This window comes from Rhipicephalus sanguineus, chromosome 4 (genome assembly GCF_013339695.2).
Source record: "Rhipicephalus sanguineus isolate Rsan-2018 chromosome 4, BIME_Rsan_1.4, whole genome shotgun sequence".
Lineage (NCBI taxonomy): Eukaryota > Metazoa > Arthropoda > Arachnida > Ixodida > Ixodidae > Rhipicephalus > Rhipicephalus sanguineus.
Genome location: NC_051179.1, coordinates 127,043,452 through 127,070,134, shown reverse-complemented (window position 1 = coordinate 127,070,134; position 26,683 = coordinate 127,043,452). Strand labels below are relative to the sequence as shown.

The following is a 26,683-nucleotide window of genomic DNA, read 5'->3' as shown; positions in this document are numbered from 1 at the left end:
ACACGAAATTGTTTTATGCCGGGGTCCACCAAGATTTTCATGACGTATTTCCGTCACGGAAGTACGTCAGCAAAATGAACGCCATCAGATGGCAAAGAAAAAAGCTATAAGAAAAAGTTCTGTTGAAAATCAGTTCTGCGGAATCCCGCAAGGTAGCGGAAGGGTTAAGAAAGGGAAAATAGACAACCACCCATTTGTAGCACGAAGCCACAAGGAAATCCATACGGATTTCTCAGAAATAAAGCCTCTTAGTCACCGCAAAATTCGTCCTGGTCCGGGTTTCGAACCCGGTACCACCACCTTTCCGGGGCGGTCGCTCAACCAATTGAGCTAACCAGAATGCTAGCAATTGGCAGTGCGAGGGCGAATTCATCGGCAACTCGAAGCAACATGAGATATGTTGAAAATCAGTTCTGCGGAATCCCGCAAGGTGGCGTAAGGGTTAAGAAAGAGAAAATAGACAACCACCCATTTGCAGCACAAAGCCACCAGGAAATCCATACGGATTTCCATAGGCCGGTAGTATATTGCTTTGCTTTTAACAGCTGAGGTAACGGTAGCTGCGAGAGATGATCTGGCGTAGCGTTGTGTGTGTCTTATGTGTAACGCCCGCGCTATATATATATATATATATATATATATATATATATATATATATATATATATATATATATATATTGTTACGGTTGAGGCAAGGTTGACTGTGTTTATTTACAGGATGAGAATGAGACACGGCAATCAGGCGTAAAGATGGAGTCCTCAGGCCGCACCAGACCACTTCGTCTTCCTTCTCCACATGCCCGGCTCATACCACAGCCCGGCTCATACCGTAGCAATCCCCGGTTCACAGACGAAGCCCGCTGGGCGAGTCCAAGTCACTGGAGGGATGAAACCTCTTGAGGCGAGCCACATGCACCAACTGCGTTCGATTTGACCGACGACGAGGTGTCGTCAAGCGTGCCACGACGTACGTCAAGTCGCTCAAGCGATTTACAATGACGAACGGGCCAGTATAGTGCGGTAAAAACTTCTGGCATAAACCGCGTTTGCGTTGGGGGGTCCACAACCACACAAATTCACCTTTTTCGAATGAAATGGCATCGTGGCGTCGATCGTACCGCTGCTTGGAGCGATCTTGTGATGCCAGAGTGCGTAGGCGAGCAATTTGTCGGGCTTCTTCAGCCCGGCACAATGTTTCGGCCACTGAGTCATCGGCATGGAGCGTAAATGGAAGAATTGTATCGAGCGAGCTGCGCGGTGATCGAGCGTAGAGCAAGTAAAAATTACACCATCTCCCGCTAAAGGGGACCATGAGGCGATGCGAAGCCGGAGCACTTGCACGATCGCGTTCCGTTGGCGTTCGTTGGGCATGCTACCGACCTCGCGTCGTGGAACGCGAAGAGGGACGCTACGCGCGTCGTATCTTCCATCTAGCCTGGCCGTTAATTCTCACAGGGCGAGCGGGGAACGCGGTCGACAGGCGGGCAAGAGGAGGACAGCGTAGGAGAGGAGGGAGAAGGGGAGGGGACGCGCATGCGCTCGAGCTCATCGCGGCGTTGCGCAGGAGAGAATTTCGGCATGTCTAGCCCGCGTTTCAGAGGAAGAGTGGAAAGGGGGAGGGGAGAGGGAAGTGGAGAGGGGAAGAGGAGAGGGAAAGTGGAGATAGGCGGGAGGGGAGAGGGGGAGGGGAGAGGGAAAGTGGAGAGGGGAGGGGTAGGGGAGAGGGGGAGGGGAGACTGAAAGTGGAGAGGGGAAGTGGAGAGGGGATGGGGAGAGGGTGAGTGGAGAGGATGTGTGTGGAGAGGGTATGCGCATGCGCAGTAAGGGTGGTCACGCCGCACACCACCACCACCACCACCGGATTGAGCTCCGTCTTAAGATACTTCGCATCTAAAAGGTGTGAAGTCCGTGGTCTCGTGCTTCGCTGTATTGTACGCATATGTGATAAACGGTAAGATTTCATCCCAGTTCTTGTGATTGGACGAGACGTACATTGCGAGCATGTTAGTAAGAGTGCGGTTTGTACGCTCTACAAGGCCGTTCGTCTGGGGATGGTATGGTGTCGAATGTCGGAACTGCGAAGTGCAGAGGCGAAGCAATTCTTCCACAGCGTCCGCGATGAATTGGCGACCACGGTCACTGATGATTACGCGAGGTGGACCATGACGAAGAACTACAGAGCGGAGCAAAAAGGCAGCGACGCCGTCAGCCGTGGAAGATCGTATCGCAGCGGTTTCGGCGTATCTGGTAAGGTGATCGACGCACACTATTATCCAGCGGTTGTTGTTCGAAGATCGCGGAAACGGGCCCAACAGGTCGATGCCAACCTGCTCAAAAGGCGTAGTAGGCGGCGCAACGGGGTGAAGAAGGCCCTGCGGGCCGCTTGTCGGTCGTTTGTGACGCTGGCACTTCTCGCAGCTGGAGACGTATTGCTTCGTAGAATGTCGCATTCGAGGCCAGTAAAAACGCTCCTGTGCTTGATGTAAGGTGCGAATGAACCCAAGGTGTCCGGACGTTGGATCATCATGCATAGCATGGAGAACGTCGCATCGAAGACTTTCAGGTACAACCAGTAAATAACGTGCGCCACTTGCTGAGTAGTTTGTCTTGCACAACAGTCCATCACGAAGGCGAAAGCGGCCACTACCTTTGAGATTGCGGGCATCAGCGAACAAAGGGTCTAAAGATAAGTCGTTGAGTTGTTCGCTTTTGAAGATGTTGGCGTCAGGAAACGTGGTGGAGACCGCAGCAAAACACATATCGAAGGTATCTGCACTGTCTTCCGTCGTGGTCATAGGTAGACGAGAAAGGCAATCAGCGTCCGAATGACGTCTTCCACTTCTATACGAAATGCTGAAGTCAAATTCTTGAAGTCGTAAAGCCCATCGTGCAAGGCGGCCAGAAGGGTCTCGGAGGGTAACAAGCCAACACAACGAATGATGGTCTCTCACAATCGTGAACGGACGGCCGTAGAGGTAGCAACGAAACTTCTGGATGGCGAATACAGCCGCTAAACATTCTTGTTCTGTCACCGTATAATTCCTTTCAGCCTTGCTTAGAGATCAACTTGTATAAGCAACGACATGCTCTGCATTATTATGGCGCTGAACAAGCACACCTCCGATGCCAATTCCACTTGCGTCAGTGTGAACTTCAGTAGGAGCAGACGGATCGAAGTGACGAAGGATAGGTTCTCATGTCAGTAGAAGCTTCAGTTCAGAAAAAGCGGCGTCACATTCAGGTGTCCACTCGAATGGGCTGTCTTTTCGTAACAGGTTTGTCAATGGGTGAACAACGTCCGCGAATTTGGGCACAAAACGACGAAAGTAGGAACATAATCCCAAGAAGCTGCGGAGTTCTTTTAGTGTCTGGGGTGGTTTGAATGTGCTGACTGCTTCAATTTTGCGGGGATCTGGCCTGACACCATCTTTGTCAACCAGGTGACCGAGAACTAATGCTTGTCGTTCACCAAATCGGCACTTCTTAGAGTTCAAAATCAAGCCAGCCTTACCGACACAGTCTAAAACAAGGCTCAAACGGGCGTTATGCTCTTCGAAGGTACGCCCAAAAATGACGACGTCGTCCAGGTAGCATAAAGACACCTCCCATTTAAGACCACGAAGGATAGAGTCCATGAATCTTTCAAAGGTAGCGGGGGCGTTGCAAAGCCCGAACGGCATCACATTAAATTGGTATAGTCCATCAGGCGTCACGAATGCGGTCTTCTCCTTGTCTGAAGGGTGCATAGGTATCTGCCAATATCCTGATCGTAGGTCTACTGAAGAAAAGTACGAAGCCGAGTGCAAACAGTCAATCACATCGTCAATCCGAGGCAGCGGATATACGTCCTTTTTGGTGAGGGCGTTGAGTCGTCTGTAATCAACGCAAAACCGCCAGGAACCGTCTTTCTTTTTAACCAAGATGACCGGTGCTGCCCACGGGCTACACGACTCTTCGATGACACCCTTTTGCAGCATTTCCTGAACCTGGTCGGCGACAACTTTGCGCTCTGATGACGACGATCGGTAAGGTTTCTGCCGGATCGGATGAGCAGTGCTGGTATCAATCCTGTGCTGAGCGCGTGAACAGGGTAGAGGTCGCGGCTTCTCCTCTTGGCAAAAGTCAAACACAGAAGCATGTCTTCCCAACAGGCGGAGTAATGTCTGCTGTTCGTGTGACCGTAAAGTGGTGCTAATCATGCCAACAATCTGCGACTCGTAAGAACAACTGCGCTCGCAAGTGACTGTACTTTTTTCGCTTTCATAGTTGTTAATGACAGCAATAGAATCTTTAGTGGAATCATCGAACACGCCGAGCTTCATTCCTCGAGGGAGCACAACCGGCATCGGCGAACAGTTCAGTGCCCACAGAAAGGTTGCTCCGGCATCAGCCGATACAACACAACGAGGCACTAATATGCCTTTCTTGGCACATTGAACGATGGCAGGCTCAACGACGGCGTCAAAGGATGTGGCAGATACTGGAGCGAATACCGCAACTGACCTCATTGACCACGGTGGCACTGTCTGTTCATCGGAAATAATCAGAGCGTCCTCCGCGGGCTGCGACTCATCGACGAGTGCAGGAACAATTTCACCGCTGACGGAAAGTTCACCAGTTCCACAGTCGACGAAAGCGCCACACCCTTGGAGGAAGTCTATGCCGAGAATAACATCGTGGGTGCAACGCTGCAGCACCAGAAACTCCGTTGGGAACACCTTTCCTGCCAATAAGACGTTAACAGCACAAACACCGACAGGATGAAGTACTTCCCCACCAACACCACGAAATCTTGTCGATTCGCCCCAAGAAAACATAACCTTGCGGCCAATGCGATTTTTGAAAGAACTACTCATAACTGAGATTGCGGCACCAGTGTCCACCAAAGCACTTGCGCAAAAACCATCTATTAACACACGTATCTTGTTCTTGGACATCATAACTGGCGGAGGCATCTGAGGAAAATCCTGTTGTGCGACCTGACCTCCATCGGCTGCGCCGGCTAGTTTCCCGGCGGCGGCGGAGATGACAGTCGTCGTCCCGGTGAAGGCGAGCGATGCATTCGGCCAGACGGAGGCGTCAAACTACGGTCGGAAGCGGGAGAACTGCTACGGTGATTCTGTCGGCGTGAGGTACTCCTGAAATAGGCGGACCGATGGCCGCTGTTGTGACCAGTGGCCGCTGGAGGAAACGCTGGTAGGGAATCATACCGTGAGGTCGGCTCCCTCTGTCGACGACAAAACCGAGCTATATGCCCGGCGACACCGCTACGGTAACACACAGGGGATTGGCGGTACACATTGTGCTCCTGGAAAGCATTGCCATTGCGCTGACGTGGTGGTGGCACAAACGTATCTTCGTTCGGGTCTTGATAGGTGTGGGCCGGCTGGCGGGGGTAACTGAAGCGGTGTTCATAGCTCGGCACCGGGTAGTTATTGCGCTGTGGCCTCAGTGGTGAGCCCGAACTGTAGTTGTAGTCATCGACGCCTGCTGCGGCAATTGACACGTGATGGTGAGAGGGATGCAACACGGGTGTAGCTTCGTGCGGCGTCAGGCGAGCATGTCGAGTGAGCTCTTCTCGAACGATCTCACGTATTGTCGACGCGAGATCAAATGGCGTGTGTTCGTCAACACTCGCAACGGTGGTTACATTCGGTAGGCGACCGAACTTGGGAGTGATACGCCGCATCTTGAGGGTCTCGAATGTGCGACAATGGCGTATGACGTCGGTTACTGTGCCAAGGCTCTCTTTGCCGATGAGGAACTGGTATACATCCTCGGCAATGCCCTTCAGTAGGTGGCCAACTTTGTCCTCCTCTGGCATGGAAGGGTTGACGATCTTGCAGAGCTTCAAGATAGCCTCGATATAGGTCGTGCACGTCTCTCCCGGTATCTGGGCTCTCTGCAGCAGCGTTTGTTCCGCTTGTTTTCTCTTTGCTATGGAATCTCCGAAGCACTCCCTTATTTCGGACACGAAGCGATCCCATGACGTGAGGGCATCCTCGTGGTTCTCATACCAGACGAGCGCTGTGTCTGTCAAGAAGAATACTACATTGGACAGCTGTGTCGCCGCGTCCCACTGGTAGTACTTGCTCACCCGTTTGTAGTGTGTGAGCCAGTCGTCCACATCCTCGCCAGATTTGCCACCGAATGTGCGAGGCACTATCATGTCCTGACGCAACCAGGGACCAGGCGCGCCCGAAGCTGGCACTAGCGGTGCTGCTGGGACTGGTCCAAGGCCTGCAGCTGCGGGGATCCGGTTCTCGTCTTCGCCGTGAGACATCTCAACCGCCAGTGGTAACGGGGGCAGTCCAGCAAGGCGGCGGCTTCGGCGTAGATCGGGCGCTTGCAGAGTCGTGTTGCTCGGTTGATTACCCCGCACCTCCACCACAAAACTGTTACGGTTGAGGGAAGGTTGACTGTGTTTATTTACAGGATGAGAATGAGACACGGCAATCAGGCGTAAAGATGGAGTTCTCAGGCCGCACCAGACCACTTCGTCTTCCTTCTCCAATGCCCGGCTCATACCACAGCCCGGCTCATACCGTAGCAATATATATATATATATATATATATATATATATATATATATATATACATATATATATATATATATATATATATATATATATATATATATATATATATATATATATGTGTGTGTGTGTGTGTGTGTGTGTGTGTGTAATGTAATGTACAGAGCGAGCGAGAGAGAGAGAGAGAAAGAACTAGTGAGTGTGCCCGCAATATACTGGTCGTCATTCTATGAGGGCCCCCCCTCCACTGAAGGGAGACTAGCCCTGTAATTAGGGCAGCTCCACATGATACGGTTTAAGCCTGCTGTGGAAGAGGCGCACAACTTACAAGAGGAAGTAGGCTAACTGGAGGGATGAATGCGGTGAAGGAGGTAAGGGGAAGGAAAGGTGTGAGTCTGCAGCTGTCGCTACAGATATTCACACTTGCGCGGGGATTGGCGTATGAGTGGCGAAAAGGTTAAACGTTCTACGTTCTAATCGGTAGTGTGTGCAAATGTCGTGGAATAATCAAACTTATAAGACGATCCCACGCTGTAAACGGCGCCTTCTCCGTAGTGAGTTGCGACACATCGAATGCTTGCGCCCGGACAGTAAATCTTCGGCACTGACATGAGGCGCCTCGTTTCCGCCAAGGCCCGGATGCGCGAGAGTCCCGATTAGTGGTAATCGCAAGTCTTTGTATTATAGGGAGTTCCAACGGCGATGGCTTTTGATAATAAACAAAGAAGCAGGCCCGTAACCAGGGGGGGGGGTTGAGGGGGTTCTGACCCCCCCCCCGAAATTTTTTGATGCTTGAACTTTTCGGGTGATACTAAAATATTTACACGCCTTCACAGCGACCACCAGCTGCCAAAGTTACACTGCAACTTTCCTGGCATTGCTTCCCTCTTCTTCCTTTCGTCAAACCTACCCTTTACGAGAACACCTCAGCGCTCCCTCCCCCGCACCTGTCCTATTTGTACAGCTTTGCACTTCGCCCTCGCGTTCCTTCGAGTCTTTTTTTTTTTTTCGTCTTTCACCCTGTAGCAGCTCTTTTATTGATTCCAGATGCTTTCCTTGTGCATTGCCGCTGGAGAAGTTATCCGTCTGTGCGGACCGCACGTGTCTGCTTTGGGTTCCTACGAAAAGCGCGTCTCCTTCTGTGAAGGTAAACAGTTCGACAGCAACGGCAACGCCAACACGACGTGCACAAATTTGCCAGGGAACGAAACCCCTAAGCGGAAAAACTCAGCGGCGCATTCCGAGGACGCAGGCTGCAGGATAAACTTTTCTCAAACTGTAGTCCTCGCCACCGAAACGAATCATCGAAGATGACATCTACTGAAAGACTGGCATATCCGAGCAACTTAGAACAACCTTAACCACACGCAAGGAAATCTACCTCTTCTGTACACAGAAGGTATATGCGCCTCCCTACAAAGCGCACAAAGCGAGGATACAGCCGGCACACAATCCGGCACCAGCGGTCAACTTTCACAGGAGAGAAAAAACGCCGCCAAGCTGGGCTGCGCGCGGGAGTACAGAGGCTGACGTCACAGCCTACAAAGTGCATTTTTGGGGGGTCACGGCTATTTAATTAGCGCAGCCCAGAGAGAATTATGCAGGCGCCCAGGGAGCCGTCTGTGAAAAGGTGACTTTTTCACAGGAACGGAACAACACCTCCTTTCTGGACTGTACCACGGGAGTGCAAATGTCTCGGCAGTGCATTCTTGGGGGTTCACGTATATTAAGGGGAGTATGCAGTGCCCATGGAGTCTTCTGTGAAAAGGTCTTTAAGTAGCGTTAATCCAGTTTGCTGCAGCTGGAGTACAATAATGGGCCTGCATGCACACCAGCTGTAGCGGCGTTCAGAAAACACATGCGCCACGCGGGAGCCGGCGCGTTCATCACACTTCTACATTCTAGCCACTGTAAAGTGGATAAGAGAGGAAGAAAACATCGCCCGCCGTTCACGCCAGGCAGTCGAAGCAGTCGCAAACGTCTTTTTGGAGCCACTGGCCACTTCTGTGTGCGTGCACAGGATTGCGGCAGCAAAATGAAAAGACACTCTGCAACAACGAAGCAAAGGAGTCTTGCGTCTTACTTCAAGAAAGTTCGAACCGATGAAGCGGACGGAGAAGAACCGCCTCCTTCGAAGGATAAAACTTCGCCCTCCTCAGCACTGGTGGAAAGCCAAGTGCGTCCGAACTTCTGTAGCGATTCAGGAGAATGCACCGGTTTATATGAATCACCTGAGAACGAACACAAGCAGGACACCCATGCGCCGCCGGGAAATGATGGTGGCCGCAGTGCAACTCCAAGTGACCTTTGTTCTACAGTCAACGCTGGGCAAAGTGACGCCTTTACCACTGGGCAATGCCCAAGGAAGGTGAGTGGCATGGCACCTACACATTCTGGTTCGCCTCCCCTCACACGTCTCTGATCTCTTCACTGTCTCTGCTTACGTACGGAACGACCTAACCTGCTGCCATTCCCGTCGCCGACTTCGCGCTGGCGACGCTAGAGTGGCAGCTTGTAACACATACATACCGTTTTTGTACCGCGGTTACATTGTGTTACTTCATCAGGAGCCGTTGGTCGCGGTGTCCCCGGCTTTGGTGGCGCTATTGTCCAAACTTATTTCTTGCTTTAACCAGAATTTGAGGTTGACATACCAATTTCTTTATTTGGGTACAAATAATTGAAAAGTACCGTCGAATTATTACAAGTAAGCGATATACTTGTTTTATTCACGAAAATAAGCCAGTATAAATCTTAAAAAATGGCAGCCGTTCTACACGCAACCCCCCCCCCCCCGAAAAAAATTCCTGGGTACGGCCCTGCAAAGAAGAACAGGCCAGCGCGCGCATTGATATTGTGGTTGCGCGCATCGAGAAGCGTTATTCCCCCCCCCCCCCCCCCACCCGCTTCTTTCGATTGTCTTCATGTTCAAAAAAAAGTTACTGGTTACGCGGCACTCTGGAAAAGCCGTTGGGGTTCCCCAAGGCCAGAAAGTTTCAGAACCCCTGCTCTAAACAACGTCGGTACGAAGTGAAAACAAAGTAAGATAAGTAAGTAAGACCGCAATGTAAGGTTTTCATGTGGAACATATTGTAGAGCGCACCGCCGAAGCGGGAAAGCGAATTTAATCGAAATTACTGCGCAGGTGACATTCTAAAATTTCGTTTTTAGCGCGCGTCGATGCTACCGAAGCAGACGACGCTGCCGATGATCCTGCCAAGCACGTCACGGCGACTGCCGCGCCAGTTTTCCAGAGGTGGGCCTCACGCCCAATAGCGTTTTTTTTTTATGTTTGAAGATAACGAAATTATCAAGAGTTCGGTATTTACAAAAGGTGTCCGAGGTCTAGTGCAGTTTTTTCGCGGTCGTGCACTCATTTATTGTCTGAATAATTTAATTTACTTCCACGGATGAAATTATATGCACAGTAAACATCTCGTCAATTTCATCGACATTTAATTCTCTCTTCAGAATTCCGCCCAGCTTTACCTTTTCGGGGCACGGAGGCCAATCGCCAAGCTTTAGTTTCCAATGACACGTACACACATCCAGTGATGGCAACATTGACTGCAGGCAAATGATCGCTCCCGTGCGCATTAGTGGGGATTTCCTATTCAAAATGAATAAAAACATATGGTGAGGAAAACGCCATGTCGAGGGAGCTAAATTTATGTGCAGACAGCGAAAAACACGTCGGACTGCACATGGTTCGAAAAAAAAAAGGTTATTTTTTTTTCCATAAGTTGCCCTCTTTGGCCGGTTATATCAGTGCCCCGAAGATAAAAACGAAAATCCCCTGCTAAAATAAATGTTTCAGGTAGTTTTTCTGCAACGGTGACGTTGTTGCGCTGACACAAGCCGCACCCGCTCGTCAACCTCCGCTCGCCAGCAGAGTCACTATATAGTGACTCTACTGGATGGATGGATGGATGGATGCTATGAGCGTCCCCTTTATAACGGGGCGGTGACATGTCTGCCACCAGGCTCGAAGAAAAAAAGAAAACTAACTTCCTTGTTTCAAGTTGGCTTAACACCTTATCTACATTGCTTAAATCTATGTGATTATACCAAAAAAATATAAATTCACGGTCCAACTCTCTGCCTCTTAAGGCAGAATGACCTTATTTTTTCCGATTATTTATTTTTGTACTTTATCTCTACTTTTCTGCCACCAATACTCTAACCGTCTCTTACTTATTTCTATCGCGGACGTGTTCAGCTTTTCATTGTTGTCCCTAAAACCCAAGGCTTCATGTAGACTCGTGCCCACACGTATACCTAGGTGAATATCGCCACATTCAATCAGTACATTTTCCATCGTTTCCTTAGTTCCCCCGCAGCATGTACATTGTTCTTCTTGGTTACTGAATCTCTCTTTATAACTACGCGTTCTAAGGCAGCCCGACCTTGCTTCAAACAGCAAAGCGAATGCCCTTGAATTATCATAAAACCTTTCCCTCCTTATTTCGTTTTTTTTTTTTTTTCCTATTCGGTAGTTACTCAGAGCCGGCTTCTTTTCCATCGCTGCCATCCAATAAGTCCTCTCCGCCTCTCTGACCTTCCGCTACACACCAGCAACGGACAGCGCCCACGCGGTGCATAGAATCGGTTTCTCCACCGCCGCTGGGAACGGCGCCCGTTCACGACACTAGGTAAACCTTTCCAGCCAACTCGTATCTCAACTGCCGTAACAAGCAGGAACTCGATAAAACGCAGCAAAAACTAGCGCGCACGTTGCACACCGAGTTTGCGAATCTCCCTAACAACATTCCGCTCGTGCCGGGGAAACCCTACGTGCTGATCTCAAACATTGACACCCTCGATGGTTTTAGAAAGATTTAGAATTACACCGATCGCTGCACAAGAACGACATTACAGTTTCATTCAGCGGCCGTGCTAGACATTCTACATCTTACCTCCTGTTTCCGTCTCTTCGAGAATGCTGCTGTCGTTGCCTGCGATTCGTTCCGTTCGTAAACGAAGATAAACAGCACCACGCCTGGCCTTAGTCGAGCACATTTAACCGGAAGTGCCACTGCAACATTAGCGGTAAACTCTGAGGTAAACTCACTGTCACGAAAATGTTTCGAGAAGAGAACAGCGATTCACAAAGGATTGAAATTACTTCCTTCCACAGCAGCGATCCACCGAGCAGTTCGTTTTTGCTCACATGGGAAGTTGTGAAACACTACTTACATCATATCGGCCGTCGGTGCTCGGACAGCCGTACGCAGAGCAAGAGGCAGGCATGGTGACACTGTGAGACGAAGTTCTCCGTAAGCTCTTCTTTCAAGCGTAAACCATCAACGCAGAGTGAGTACGTTGGCTACTGAGTATATAGAGGGTGACTGGCGCGGTAAACCTGCACACGGTGACGGTGCGAGCGCCCGGGACGCGTGTTTTCTACCGTGGCACAGCGTAAACAAACAACCTCGATTCGCGTCTCGTGGGCGCTGCCATCTTGGCTTCATAACGAACAAACAAAAGCAAAAGTGCAAAAGTTACCAGTCTGGTAACGCGCATAAGGCCACGTGACCGTCAGCGGCCAATAGCGGCCGCAGCGTCTGTCCTGTGAAACATATAGTCTGGATCGGCCCGCAGCGGCTGAAAGGGAGTGTAATGCCTTCTGATCCGACTGGCAGGCGGCGCTGCCGCTGGCTGGTGAGCGCTCAACACGAGTTCTTGCGCGCTTCCCTGCCGTGCCGAAACTTATTGGAAGTACGCTTGTGGCGCGTTATTTTTACAGCCAGGATGAAACCAAAACCAAAACCAAACCACAAACGGTGCTCCCATGATATGTTCCAATTTGATCGAACGGTACCTCAGAACTGAGTAACAAAGCAAAATATAGGTATCAGTTTCCCAAGAACAAATTTATAAATAGTGGCAGTTTGGAAACTTATCTTCAAACATTGCACAAAAGAACAATGGCACAGGTTAAAATCAGGTGCTTATTTAAGTTAGGAATGTGCAGCAAAAGGGACAGTTGGGCTAGTTGGTTTGCGTTCATTTTGAAACAGCGCAAAAGATGAAAGACACAGAAGAAGACTTAACAACACGAGCGCTGGCTGAGTACTTTATTCAAAGAAAACAGAAAAAGAAAGAGAAGGAAAAGAACAGAAGATGCGCGCGCAACCTATGCACATGACAAATAGGCTACAGGCTTGCAGCATAATTAGGTATTATCCAAGTAAGTCAACTCGCATTCGAGCAACGCAATGGACGATGTGCTAACACACGCGTCGCCATTTTGGCAGATAGCGTTATGCGAGAATCATTGTGCCCGAAAACGGTGGTTGAGCGGCAGAACTCCCGCAAATAAGGAAGGGTAAGAGGATAGCGGTGATTCTGTGTATTCATGGTATCTCTCACCGTATAGAAAGAGAAAGGTTAAGTGTAAGGCAGGGAGGTTAACCAGAAGTTTTCCGGTTTGGTACCCTGCATTGGGGAAGGAGTAAGGGGGCATAGAAAGGTATAAGGCAGGAAAAAAGAGTAAAAAAAGAAAAAGAACGAACACAGTCAGGCACGGGAGCATCATAGTCGTTTAGCGAGGTCGGTTGAGCGGAGAAACTTCAGCAGCGCCTTCGTCGCTTTCCGGTTGGAATCTAGAACGTTCCGGCACTCCAAAATTGATTGTTCAGAAAGCGGCTGGTCATCGAGACGTGCTAGCGTTCCTGAGAGCTGTTGTCTTTGGGAGCTATAGTGAGGACAATGACACAGGACGTGCGCAGTGGTTTCCTCGCTGCCACAGTGAGCACACGCAGCACTGTCTGCCATTCCGATTCGGTAAGCAAAGCTGTTCGTGAAAGACACTCCAAGCCACACGCGGCAGAGCCTCAGAGGACTGTTGTTTCGGATCGTGATTCCTGATCGTGATTCCGGATCGTGATTCGGTCAACGGTTTTCTGTCACACTCTAAGGCCCTTAACCCCACTTTCGTGAAACTACCTTCTTCACCGTATACAGCTCTATCCAATGAGTTTCCGGAGATTACTACACAGTCTCGGATGGATAAGACCCCCACGTACTCTGTGACCCATCGCATCGTTACCACAGGCCCACCTGTTCAGTGCATCCCTCACCGACTCGGTCGTGATAAACTTCGAGTCGCTCGCAATGACTTCCAGCGTATGTTGCAACTGAAGATCATTCGTCCGTCATCAAGCTCGTGGTTGTCGGCGATGAGCATGGTTCCCAAGAAGAACGATGACTGGCGGCCATGTGGTGATTATCGTGTACTCAATGCGGTTACCGCTCCAGACAGATAGTCGTTACGAAATATTCAGGACTGCACTGCCTATTTAACCGGCAAAACAGTGTATTCGAAGATTCATGTCGTGAAAGCTTATCACCAGGTCTCCGTTTAGCCTTCTGACCCCCCAAAAACGGCTATAATTTCCCAGTTTGTCTTTTTTGAGTATTTAAGAATGCCCTTCGGTTTGCGCAATGCAGCTCAGACATTTCAGCGTTTTACAGGGGAAGTCACCAAGGCTCACCGTTTCGTTTCGCCTATAGAGACGATCTTACGTCGCCAGCAGGACGCTGAGACAGAAGGCGCATCTACGTGAACTTTTCACTCGACTTCGTGATTGCAATCTTGTCATCAATGTTGACAAGTGTCATTTCGGGGTCTCGGACATCGCATTCCCCGGACATCAGATCACAAAAGATGGCATCACTCCTATACCTTTCAAAGTTCAAGCTATCATCGACTACTTGCCACCAAAGTCCACACGAGTGTGCGACATTTTCTTGGACTCGTCAATTTTTATCTCCGTTTCATCCCTACATGCTCCACACTGCTACAGCCTCTTCAAGCACTACTCTCCACTTCTAAAGTCGAGTCGGCCGCACTTCCCTGGGACACGGTCGCTGATCAAGCCTTTGCCGCCGTTAAGACCAAACTCAGGGCTGGGCAAAGATACTTTGAAATTGTATCGCGATACGATACAAGATACTCAGGCAAAAAGTATTTGAGATATAGATACAAGATACTACCGCAATAATTGTATCGGATACGGTACTTGCCAATTGTATCATAAGATACTTCGATACATTCGCAAATTTGTTATTGTAGATCCATATACTGTGGCAGCAAACGCCAATGCACAAAAATGTCTGCTTGAAATTTATTAACTGTGACCAACCTTGTTTAATTTGAATGGAATGTCTGTTAGTATCTTAAAAGTTTTGTCCTTCTTGCTTAAAGTACAGTACCTCGATTCTGAAATAACTTACCGGGGTTTGTTTAGGCTGCTCAACAAGACACATCTTCATCAACTTCGCTGACCGCGGGTCTTGCTTGTTTTTTTGTTTTTTTTTTTGTTATTCATGTGAGTCGCTGCTCAGCTGGCCGACCAGCTAGCGGGTTGCCATCTAATCACAAGAACTTCAATAAGAAGCCTTGTCACGATGGTGCAAATACCGGCGTGGACATTTACCTTGTTCGCAAGCCACCCCTACGCAATACTGGATCCCCGGACAGGTGTACAGCAGCAACAAAGCTGGTACCGACATTTTTTGTGACGCATAGTGTATACGTAGAGCGCATAAAAGAGAAATGGCTGTTCATATACTACGTATCTTCTAGTGTAAAGCGTTTGTTATCAACATACTCACTAGCCTGCAATTTTTGAACAATTTTTCTTCAACGAAAGAACGTGTACAACGAGGAAACGCCTCAGACGTATTGTATTGTCACGTGGTATAGTGTCGAATATGAAGGCGGCAGTAAAATTTTAGAAACGAAACTCTTTACTGAGCTAACTTGCGCCAGGAAAACTAAGTAATTGAATGCACAACAAAGCACGCTGCACGGTGATAGCGGCGATCACATTCGTCGGTCGTCGGTGATCTGATTATCGCCCGAATGCGGCGTCTTTCATACATCAGGGATCAAAGCTTCCAGCGTTATCACTGGAGCTCGCACAAGCCAACGATTAAACTAGACTACTCGCGTCCTGCGCGTAATTTTAGCAGAACAATTGGAAAAAATTGCGAAGCATCCAAAACATTGCGGTGCGGCTTGCGCTGAGGTGTGCTAACAGTATTTTCGCGGTTTAAACCCAATCACACTAAAATATATAAATAAATAAATAAATAAATAAATAAATAAATAAATAAATAAATAAATAAATAAGAGCGCATGGCAGTATAGTTGCACAAGGCGTCGCAGGACACAGCCGCTATTCGCGCTATTGCCACTTGCAGCTCCGATGATCTGGCGACTTGTAATAGTAAAAAAAATCAGGGAGGCCTAAAAAAGGGGAAAAAAAGAAATTATAAGTAAAGTAGACAGGGGGTTCCGTATCAAACATTCGCAGTGAATAAGTATAGAAACCCGATGCAGGCGGGACCACTATTAGCTATGCCAATTAAGGATGAAGTATCGTGAGCTCATCTGTTAAGGTAAGACAACAGAAAATTAATTGCCTCTGCAAAATTGCCTGAACATATTAGTTGGGACGTTCATGAAAAAAATGGTGCACTTGGCTTAAATCTTTCTCGAATCTCCCATCTAACATCTATAAGATGGCTCCTAATAATTTCCATTATTATAATCCAAACTCAATTTCACTATTTTATTCAACGGTAAAGTAGAATGGTATGTACTGTATACTCAAAGCCCGCCGCGGTGGTTATGGTGCTCGACTACTGACTCGAAGGTCACAGGAACAAGTTCTGGCCGGGGCGAACGAATTTTTGATGCAGGCGAAAATCCTTGAGACCAGTGTATTTAGGTTTAGGTGCACGTTGGAAAACCCCTGGTGGTCGAAATTCCAGACGCCCTCCACCACGGCGTCTCTCATAATCATAATGTGGTTTGGGGACATTAAACCTCAAATATTATTATTACTGTATACTCAAGGCACGCCCATATTACTATATATTTGTTTTCAAAATCTCCTTGGCAGAATAGTAAATACAAATGTGTAAACAGTAGCAAATATAACGCAGACATTTAAAAGTAGCAACAAAGCAGAGGGCTTCTTTTGGCAGCCCTTTACAAAAGAGATATTGCAGCGACAACACCGGAAATAATAATAGAGACCTAGGTAATGTATCGTATCCAAAAGAAGCACAGATAAGAAAGCGTTTGTGCTAACAATCAAATTATGATTTCAAAATTTCTTTCAAAAAACGATAGCAGGAAGAAAAAGACATGGTACACCGAGATATCTCTTGCTAGGTAAAGGCCTGTTGTAATAGATCGAGCATGGGTATCGGTGGAGCTATAGTTCTTAGAAGATCATCTGCATATAAGCCAATGTCATCGTATGTAAGGCAAACATATCTACGAAGTCCTTCAAGTAGCCGGTGTGTGAAAGCCATGACACGCGAATCTACTCCGTTCTTGCATTCTTCACATTTCGTAACGAAGCACTACGCAAGAGTATCTTCAATAACGACACGAAAGCGGCATAAGAATTTCCGCGACAGATGCTGCGCTGATTAGAGTGCGCGGCGCAGGACGGTGGCTAAGAGAAAGTGTCATGGAACTGACACAAATAAAACGAAAAAAAAATATTCGAGAAAGCAAGAACTACGCGGGCTCGGTGTAGACGTTCGCGCGCGTGTTTGTGTCGAGACTGCGCGAGCGCTGCCACTTGACTCTGTTCCACCAATAGGGACGCGCAGACCTCATCGCCTGCCCTCACTAGAGGACTCTGGCAGAAAGATAAAATTAGAGTCACTGTATATGCTACCTTTAGGTAGCAGAGTAGCGCATAGGTCCGGCTAGCAACCACAGCTATGCGGTGAAGTCGCACTCCATTTTTGCAGGCGACATGCCTACCGCGTCGCCGATAAAGATGTCTGGCGTGTCGAAGGCCGGCGATAAACGTTGGCTGTCGATGACTAGTGTTAATTGAGTGAGCTGCAGCGGCGGCGTCGAGAAATACAAAAATGGGCCCGAGCGTCAGCTTTTCCGCAATGCATGGTTGCTAGCGGCGTTTGCAAAACAGATGCGCAACTCTGCTACCTAAAGGTAGCATATACAGGAACTCTAGATAAAATTATGTCGCGGCCCTTAGTTTTATTAAGGTGGCTTAGTGGCGCCAATACCAGATTCAGAAGCGGAGTTCAGTCAGCGATAATTGTTTCGCACGGTGTTGTTGCGATATCAGTATCTTAATATTAATGCGAACTAACATACAATAATTATTATTGGGTCTAACAAAGAAAAACGAGCCCTTAAAAATAATCTCCTTTCCTTCTTTCCTTCACTGATAGCAGTATTTTTTATCTTAAGATACACGATACATTATTGAATGAAGGACTTCTAACTTCGTCTATTGAATGAAGAACCTTCTAACGAAGGCTGGCCCACCAGCCGAAACGTTAATAAAACTACATTTCGTACGTGAGTCCTTCTTCTCACTCATCATCGTACCGGACCCATCGATGTTCATACCAAAAGCATATATATATATATATATATATATATATATATATATATATATATATATATATATATATATATATATCTTAGAGCGTCTTGCGAAACACTTCCCAGCGCTGTTTATATGGAGAGGGAGCGAGCGAAATGCCCTCGGAAACGCGCGTATACGCAGCATAGGAAGCTTTATAGCGCGACCTTGGTCGTACTACGTCTCACGAGTCCACCGTTCTGAAGACATGCGTTATCTGTTCGCCTGCACTTAGTGGCGCCCCAGCAGAAAAGCTTAGCAACGCGCAGCATATAAAAAAAACTCCCAAGAAAGAACCTACAGTGTCGTGTTCAAGCCACCGAAGTAAAACTGTACGTGATTTGACCGGAATACTGTTGCAGGCTTTGGTTACCTGGCCTACATTTACCCGCGCGTCATTCATGGTGAAAGTGTCAGAATTGTCATCGCCGCCTTTTTCATCGTCCGTGTTTTCCTCATGTTTTGGTGGAAGAACGGCAATATCGATGTCACCTTCCACGTTTCCTGCAGTCTCAACTTCATCTAAAGCGTGTCCGCCGCGGTGGTGTAGCGGTTAAGGTGGTCGGCTACGGACCCGAAGATCGAGGGTTCGATCCCGCCGCTTCGGTCACATTTCGATGGAAGCGAAGTTCTAGAGGCCCTTGTACTGTACGACTTAAGTGCACGTTAAAGAACATAAGGCGGCCGAAATTTTCGTAGCGCTCTTCTACCACCGTGCCTCATAATCATGCCGTGGTTTTGGCACGTAAAACCCCATATATTATTATTTTTGTATCCAAAGCGTCGCGCATTTGACACTGCCCCCCGCTTCTGCTACATTGTAAGGGAAATGTAGGAAGCCTCCAGGCGAGCGCGAAGCATTATGCTAGAGAGGATGGGAAGCTATGCGAGCACGGCTTTCGCCTTCGCCGCAAGGTCTGTCTGGCCGTGCCATGCCCGGCGGCGTCAGCGACATCGCGAGAAGAGGTTATGACTGATGCCAAGTATCTAGTTGGGTCGGTTTACTTAGCGTTCTTCTTCAGGGTGTGCTCGCCTTATGTCCTTGTAACGCAATCTTGCTGCTTTAAGTGAACGATCGCGTGGTTACCTTTCATAGATGCGGCGCTGGCGTTCTCCACAACTGAGAGGACATTTGGATGTCACCGGTGGGCGCACACCGTGTTACATGCACATCTATATCTTTGTGCTGCCTCTAACACGATCACTACGGCTGTACACATTAAACTATCATATCCAAGTCAGTGGAAGATTATACAGTAGCGCAAAAAGCATTTTTTCCTCGCCTCATCCAAGCCGCACCAAAAGGCCGGCGGCTCGCCCGATGCCTCAGTGGCCTGTACCGTCGTGCGGAGGAGGCGGCGGCCACTCCCACCTCTGAAATTATGCTCCCTCCGTACTATTGGGACGGCCGGAAAGAAACCTACCGGCGCGCAACCTCGGAAGCCATGGCGTGTAACAAGGGTGTACAGGTAATGACCGGTGCTTGGCGCTCTGTGACATACCACGAGAAACCTAAACTGGTTGAAAGTCAGCATGGACTCTAATGTTGGTAACACAAAATGCGCGGCACCGCGCTTTTGTCGTCATAATCAACAAAGCCACGCTCACTTGGAAGAACGTACTTACAAGGTCATTTTACTCTCGCTGCACCGTTGGACATACCGAGTAGCACGAGTGCCAAGCTCTGCTGAATAGCCTCATCAAGGACTGTCAGGACTCGCCTTCTGCCCAGGAGCACTCAAGAAAGTATTGAGGAAGACGAACGGCGAGGTTTGCAGATAAAAAGTAAAAAATGGTTCACTTGACTACATGTTGCTAGGGAATTCCTCTGACAGCGGGCCGGAAGCCAGGTTTAAAGGTATTTCGGTGTCCCTATAGGGACAGCCGTTCTGGAGGCGCTCGCTCGCTAGGGAAAATATTGTCCACCTCAATCGTTCCATGAGGTAACTCTCAACACGGCGCCTCAAAGAGAGAGAACGTGTCGGACCAGCGTTCCATTCCTGAGAAAGAGCGAGGCGGGCCTGTCATGTTTCCCAAACAACCACCATTTCACTGCACCAAGAAGTTCCTTTGACTGAAGCTTAATTAGGCGCTATACTGCCACAAGCACCCGGGCGGGTGACTCGATGGAGGCGATCGTTATCTTCTCGGTAGCGGCGGCAACAATGCGACATCGCCATCCCAGACGCATGATGCCCGATACCCTGCACCTGAACACGTACTCAAAGAAACGGCTCAGCTTGTCACTAGTGCGAGCCCCCTGTCACTAGTGCGATCCCCGCGGATGGAATAATTAAAACGAAGCGCATGATATTTGGATACTGCTGTGCAGTGTCGGGAAGCTGTATGCGATCCGGAGTTCTGCGGTACGGTATCTGCGTGCGGATATATGTGCTGCCGCCGTTCGGTGAGCCTCTGTTTACGCCGCTGGTGCGGTGAAATGCGACACGATCAATCCATCTGTGCGCGCAGCCTTACTAGTGTGATCCACGTAGGACCAATATCCATTCTCTCTGAGGAGTCGTCCAGAAGGCGCCTGACGACTCATTTGGCTTTCAGGCCAAATGACTCGTTTCCGTTTACGAAAGCATCCACGAGAATGGTAAATGCCCTTGCTATTAACAGTTTTACCTTTTTGAAAACTTGAAAGGATTTCTTTATTCTTTCATTTCTCTTATATGGGCGTGGAGTATCCTTACATGACCGACGCAACAGCGCTGCGGGAAAACAGTACTTTAAGGGCGGGTACAACACTTGCTTACGTTACGGTCGGTGTAGTAATCTTCTGCACGGAAATACAGAGAACACGCAAGTACTTTTTTAGATGCGTAGCAGCTCTGTGACTAGCTTGTGTAACGCTGTCCGACCGCACAAACGCGAGGCAACGCGCTTCCCTCGGCGCAGGTGTTGGAGCGGTGCCAAGTAGTTCACGCCGCAGCTGGGCTTTGACGTCACGCACCCTCGCACGCTTCCCTCGAAGGTGCGCGCGTACGTCACTCTCTTTCTCACCCGCCGGAGCGCCGAAGGTGCCGGCTGCGTCCCGTGTCTGCGTTTCAAACGAACGTTTACACCGGTAAACGCTACACCGAGTTATAGTGCCTAGAATATACTTACTAGTGTGCCGACCGCCGAGGGTTTCCAATGGGAGACGCTGGCACCGACGGTGATGCCTTCCACTGGACGCCACCAGACGGCGACACTCTTAGGGACCATGCTAACCGAGCGGCGCATCAAGCCAAGCGTGCGCGTTGCACGCGCGTCGCTGAATTGCGCTGCGGATGCCCGTTCCACGGCCGCGTTTTTTTTTTTTTTCATGTAGCGGCCGTGCCCGTTCGTAAGCGTAGTCGGTTGTGATCACGGAGTTAAGAAATATTCCGTTGCTGTAAACTTGGGGCATTGTCGCTTTCGAGCCAGTAGCTGATGTCTCCGCATGTCATTGCTAGGTTTCTTTTCCGTGCGCGCGCTTCGCACTCGTTTCTGTTCACAGCACCGCGATGTGGTCGCAAAAAACGAGGCGTAAATACAGCACCTGTTTTGTCCCATATTGTACGAGTGGCTACCGCTCAAACAACGAGCGGGTCTCATTATTCAGCGCTCCTGTGGACGCAGAGATTTAAGTTTAGCCGAGTGGGAGAATAATATAAAGAGCACAAATCGAAGACTAACTCCGGCGGCTGTCGTTTGTGAGAAACACTTCAATAATTGCTACAATGAGCGTCGTTACGTGATTACATAGATAATTAGCAAAATATGTGTCGTTAGGTGATTAAATAGATAATTCGTAAAATATGTGTCGTTAGCTGATTAAATGGATAATTAGTAAAATATGTGTCCTTAGGTAAATAAACAGATCATTAGTAAATGTAAGGTAATTAGTTGCAAATTGCCGTGAATTTAGCATTTGTAGTCATGTGTCGCATATAATAGAATTTTTCGAAGAAATAGCCGGTATCGCGCAGCGTATTAATGATAACTGTGCGTACGATCGCTTGTTAGTGCTACGAAATCACATTCCTTCGGTTACGCTTTGCACCCCAACCAACGTTCCGTAGCGCAAAACTGCATTTGGGACAGCCCGTCGGCGTCTCTCACAGGCGCGCGCGTCGGCTAGAGACGCCGCTCGGCATAGCATGGTCCCTACGGCTATCGCCGTCTGGTGGCCGCCGGTGGAAGGCATCATTCTCCGTGCCACCGCGACGCCCGCGGTCGGCACACTAGTAAGTATATTCTAGGCACTATAACCGAGTTTCGCTTCAAACGAATCTTCCAGCGCTCACCGCAACACCCGCGTTAGCGCCGTTCAACCCGTGACGCCACCCGTGCGCAACGCTGCTGCTTCGCATCCCATCAGCGTTCCCTTCGGGGAGATGGTCCAATTTTCTTTTGTTCATCCCACTCTCGCAGAAGTGCGGCACGTATCGACGATTTTCCGCAGCTGGTTTATTAAATGAAACTAGATGGCGCCACCGCACCGTGGCCGCCCCCTACCATGGCCGTCTCCATGGCCATCCCCCTGCCGTGGCCTTTGCAGCCTTTGGCAGCGCTGCTCAATATGTCTGCATCCGCGTCGCGTCGTCTGCTCGGCGTTCCCATAGCGTCTGCGTGCACACGAGTAAAAGCGAGCAGACGGCGCAGACAGCAGCGCCGGGAAAGTAAACATGGCGGCACCTGTGGATGTAGTTTCCTTCCGCCTCGAATTTATCACGTCGTCGTCCTGCTCTGTGTGGCCCGTAAGTTCAAAACCTACGCATTTATTTAGTTTATATTCGCGTCCTAAAGCTTCGAGAGCGATGTACTCGTCGGTATTTTGCAGTATTTCCAAGATTCATTCTCATATTGTCCGAGACAAGGCTTAGCAAGCATGGCTAAATAAACACAGCTGATCGCAATAATAAAGGCAAAGCATACCTGAAGTTTCTTCTCCAGCGTGAGCTGACACAAAGCGATGGCCTATTTTGCCATTTATTTATTGTTGTGAGGACAGTGGGCGAGTAGCAAGCGCGAGTTCCGATCGAAGCGGGGTGTCGCGTCTGCATGGGTGCTGCCATGTTGGCTTGTAACCCCAGCTACTGGTGGTTGCTAATACAACAATTAAAGACATACACCATAAATACGACGCAGATTAAACATATCCCTTATCGTTGTGGCGTGGTACGTACCAAACAAACGCAGATGTCTCAACGTTTTCAACTCTGAGGCGATTACATGTAGAACTATGTTTTGCTGCGCAAGCATGTGACTTGCTTACATCCTGCAGCAACCAGCTTGTGTACGGCCACGGCCGCTTCGCTGGCCCAATGCGTTGGCTGGGGCAAATGGCTGGGGAAGGCCAGTTACGATCACGTGATCAAACATGGCAGCGCCCGTGCGCCGCTGCGGAAAATCGTCTATAGTCGGTGACAAGCTAAGAATAAAAATAAACTGTACCGCTCTCCATTTGTATTATGCGCGTCCAACTACGGCTGCTCTTTACCATGACGTAACGGTTAAGACGAACCAATGAAAAATGCAACATGGCGCCGTTCGCGACGAGAGGCGAGGTACCGCTGCACCGAGACCGAGATCCGTCAATTCGAATTTCCTGCGGTGTTTGTTTCTTCCAGAAGAAGCTATTTCCCACTGTTAACCGCACGTAGCCTGCATCATCCTCGCCGGTCGCCATCCGATGCAGTTGAAGCTTGTGAGTGGGTCGCGTTTGAAGTGCACCGAAGCGGCAGCAGGTCGCAGTGTTTTACAACACTTTGGTGCGTTCCGTCGTTTCGGCAGCGTCAAGTTGCAACACGGCGTGTGTTCCCTCCATCGCTCGGATACATCAAGAATATCGCCTGAGGGTCACCACATCGGCGATTGTCGTCGCGTTCATTCGTGTGCAGTAAGGTGAAAGTAAGTCGGAATGTGCGCGTCTGTGTACGATTTACCGCCCGCAAAAGCCATGGCATTAGCGTTGCTACATGTGCGCGTGTTACTTGGAGCTCGCAACATGGGAATCTTGGTGATCTATTGTGATATACGCCGTGCTGTTCGCCTATATAAGTGACGTATGTGCGGACAAAGCGTGATAGAAAGAAAGCGACCAACACAGCCCGTTAGCGCAACACAGTGCGAAAGTAAACACACCAGGTGTGGAGAATATGGAGTGGTGTGTGCATTATAAGAAGATAATTGTGGTCATTTGGTGCGTGTGTGATTATGCGACGTGTGCCTATTGGCGGACTTGCGTCGTCTTAATGGACTTCAGTTCCACCGGCTCAGAATGATGTGCTAGGTTGAAGTGCCCGTCGCGTAAGTATCGCGCTCGATGCACGAACGCCTTGCAATGAGAAACGCCGTGCGAGGTAATCGTTGTCTACAAACCGTGAAATGATGCACTCACTGTGACACGTCAATTGCATGGATTGTGATTGTGACTGAAGTGACGCCGCTAAAATTATTCAGTGAAAAAAAAAATGAAAAAAAGCGTTTGTTTTTAATGGCGTTGCATCATACTTCACGATATATTTGGAATTCTTGTTCTTGTCTAACGTGCGTTTTTTAGCATTCGTTTGTATTGTGTGCCTGTATTACGCAGGGATAATTTGTTTATATTAAACTCGTGAAGCTTATAGTGCATAGACCCTTTTTTAAGCGCTTATCCCTTGTGAAGCCTCACCTCCTCACTATGCTTCACGAACAAATGAGGAGGGGGGATCCGGAGAGGTGGGGCTTGACAATGTACGAAAGGAACGTACTTACTGATTGTGTCCACCGAGATTATCTATATAGACATCTATATGATTTCCTTTTTTTTTTCTTTGATGACGCACGTGTTTTTTCTATGTCCGAGTGTATACGTGTGGTCTTTTGGCTACTAATTTTTTTTTATTTCAACATTTTTTATTATTTATTTTTTCTCTCGCTCTACCTGCACGGAGGACGATGCTTAGAAGTGCATCAAAATCTCGTAAATTTTGCCTTGATAAAGATCGGCCTTCGATCGAAACGTTGACAAATAAACTGTCTTTTGAGAAGCGTGTATCCTTTTCCTGTTAGTCTTACGGCAACCGATGACAGCCTCGTCACAATCTACGTAAATATTTATCTACCTTTGCACAGACACGCACATATATAGAAGGCAGGGGTCCCTCTTCTAGCAAAAGTGGGTCCCCCTGCTGTAATGGCCACTGGGGCGACACAGGTATGTATTAAATAAAGAATTAATTAAAAACTTGAACGTACAAGGGCTTAAGGGGTAATGGCAGTGCTAGTGCAAGTTGTCGAAGCGAGAAACAATCCCACGTAAAGCTTTTAGTCAATGCCAATTTAGCCGCGTACAATTCCTTGGCGTGAACGTAACGGCAGCACATGCAATGGCCCCCACAGTTAAACGCCATGTGTGCTACACGCTTTTATTTTGTTGAAACAAGACGTCAAATCAAGCCTTGGCATTTTCCTTAAACACGATACAAGCACGGCAACTAGGGACGCGAATGCGGTATTTATGGCAACACAAGAATCGAAATTCACAAAGGCAATCTCAGACCATTTCGCCATACTTCGCTTTGAGTCACAGTTGCCATAGTTACGGCAGACAGTGAAGAAAACTGGCGGCGAGAGTTTCACAAACAAATTACAAACGACCTTATTAAATGTGATTAATGTGCCTGTTTTGTTCTGTGAAAACGTAAACTAACGATTCCTTTATTTTAAGTTTTATGTTAAATCTAGTTTTCTTTTGGTGAATTCCATTGGCAGATTCGGAGCACTTCCGGTAGCAGTTTTTCTGCTCCATTCGGAGCAAGTCTGTTCCAGTGGCGGATTGAGAGTGCTCCCTGTATGTTTCATTGGCAGATCTGGAGCAGCTCCGGCGCCAGATCCACTCCATGGAGCAGCTCTCGCTACTCCGCGAAAAGCGGCGGATTCGACCGGAAGTCGCAAGCTCCCTGCGCGTGCGCAGAGCGTGGCGTACCGCGTGTGCGATTAAATGCGCTCTCTCCGCTCGCGCCCGTGAAGGCGAAAACTGCGCGAACCGCGAGGAATGCTGGGCGCTTGCGAAGTAGGTGTGCGCTAGCGCCCCCTACCGTTTGCTCTGGCGCAGGCGTTTGTGTTCCATTGGCAGATTTCCTTCGGATGCTCTCCACGGAGTGGAGTGCACCGGCGTAGAGTTCGTCGGCCACTCCGAATCCGCCAATGGAATTCACCATTTGTTTTAATACCATAATAGGTGCTGCTCCGAAACATCACCTTTGACATTTACATCACTTCTTCGTATAGACTCCGAGATGAACACGGCGAGGGGTGCGATTTAATACAAAACATATAATGTGATGCTGTCGCTAAACTCCGTGCCTTCACAATTTATTTTATCTAGATTTGCTTTCTTTATTTCAGTATTAGTGCAGTATCGCAAAACAACGTTTATATGCGTGAAAATTATTGCATTGTTTAGGAGCTACTTCGTTTGTAGCGCGGAGGCATGCAAAATATGAGCAATGCGGCCTCGTGGGCGGAGCTTATATTTATTCTTAGGCTGTCACCGACTATAGACATTTCGAGCGTAGGAGTTCCCTGCGTGGCGGCCATTGGAATGTCGTCGATTTCGCTGCTGCAGCTGCTCTGGGTCAAGTTGCGTACACTGTGCGGGCATCCGAAGACATTACATGGACGCGGCATTTTCTATAAATTGCAGTTAGATCCAGTCTCGAGCGCCAGCAAAGCCCGCGTAGCGATGTGCGATAATGA

At 48.7% G+C, this 26,683-nt stretch overlaps 1 protein-coding gene and 1 long non-coding RNA gene across 3 annotated transcripts in view; one reads left to right on the top strand and one right to left on the bottom strand.

The window, feature by feature from the left end:
- LOC119390659 (gastrula zinc finger protein XlCGF57.1-like) overlaps window positions 1-26,683 on the bottom strand; it is a 447,432-nt gene that overhangs the window by 188,879 nt on the left and 231,870 nt on the right. The gene's annotated exons all lie outside the window — the stretch shown is intronic.
- Window positions 1-26,683, top strand: part of LOC125758200 (uncharacterized) — a 270,696-nt gene that overhangs the window by 186,492 nt on the left and 57,521 nt on the right. The window lies entirely within an intron of this gene.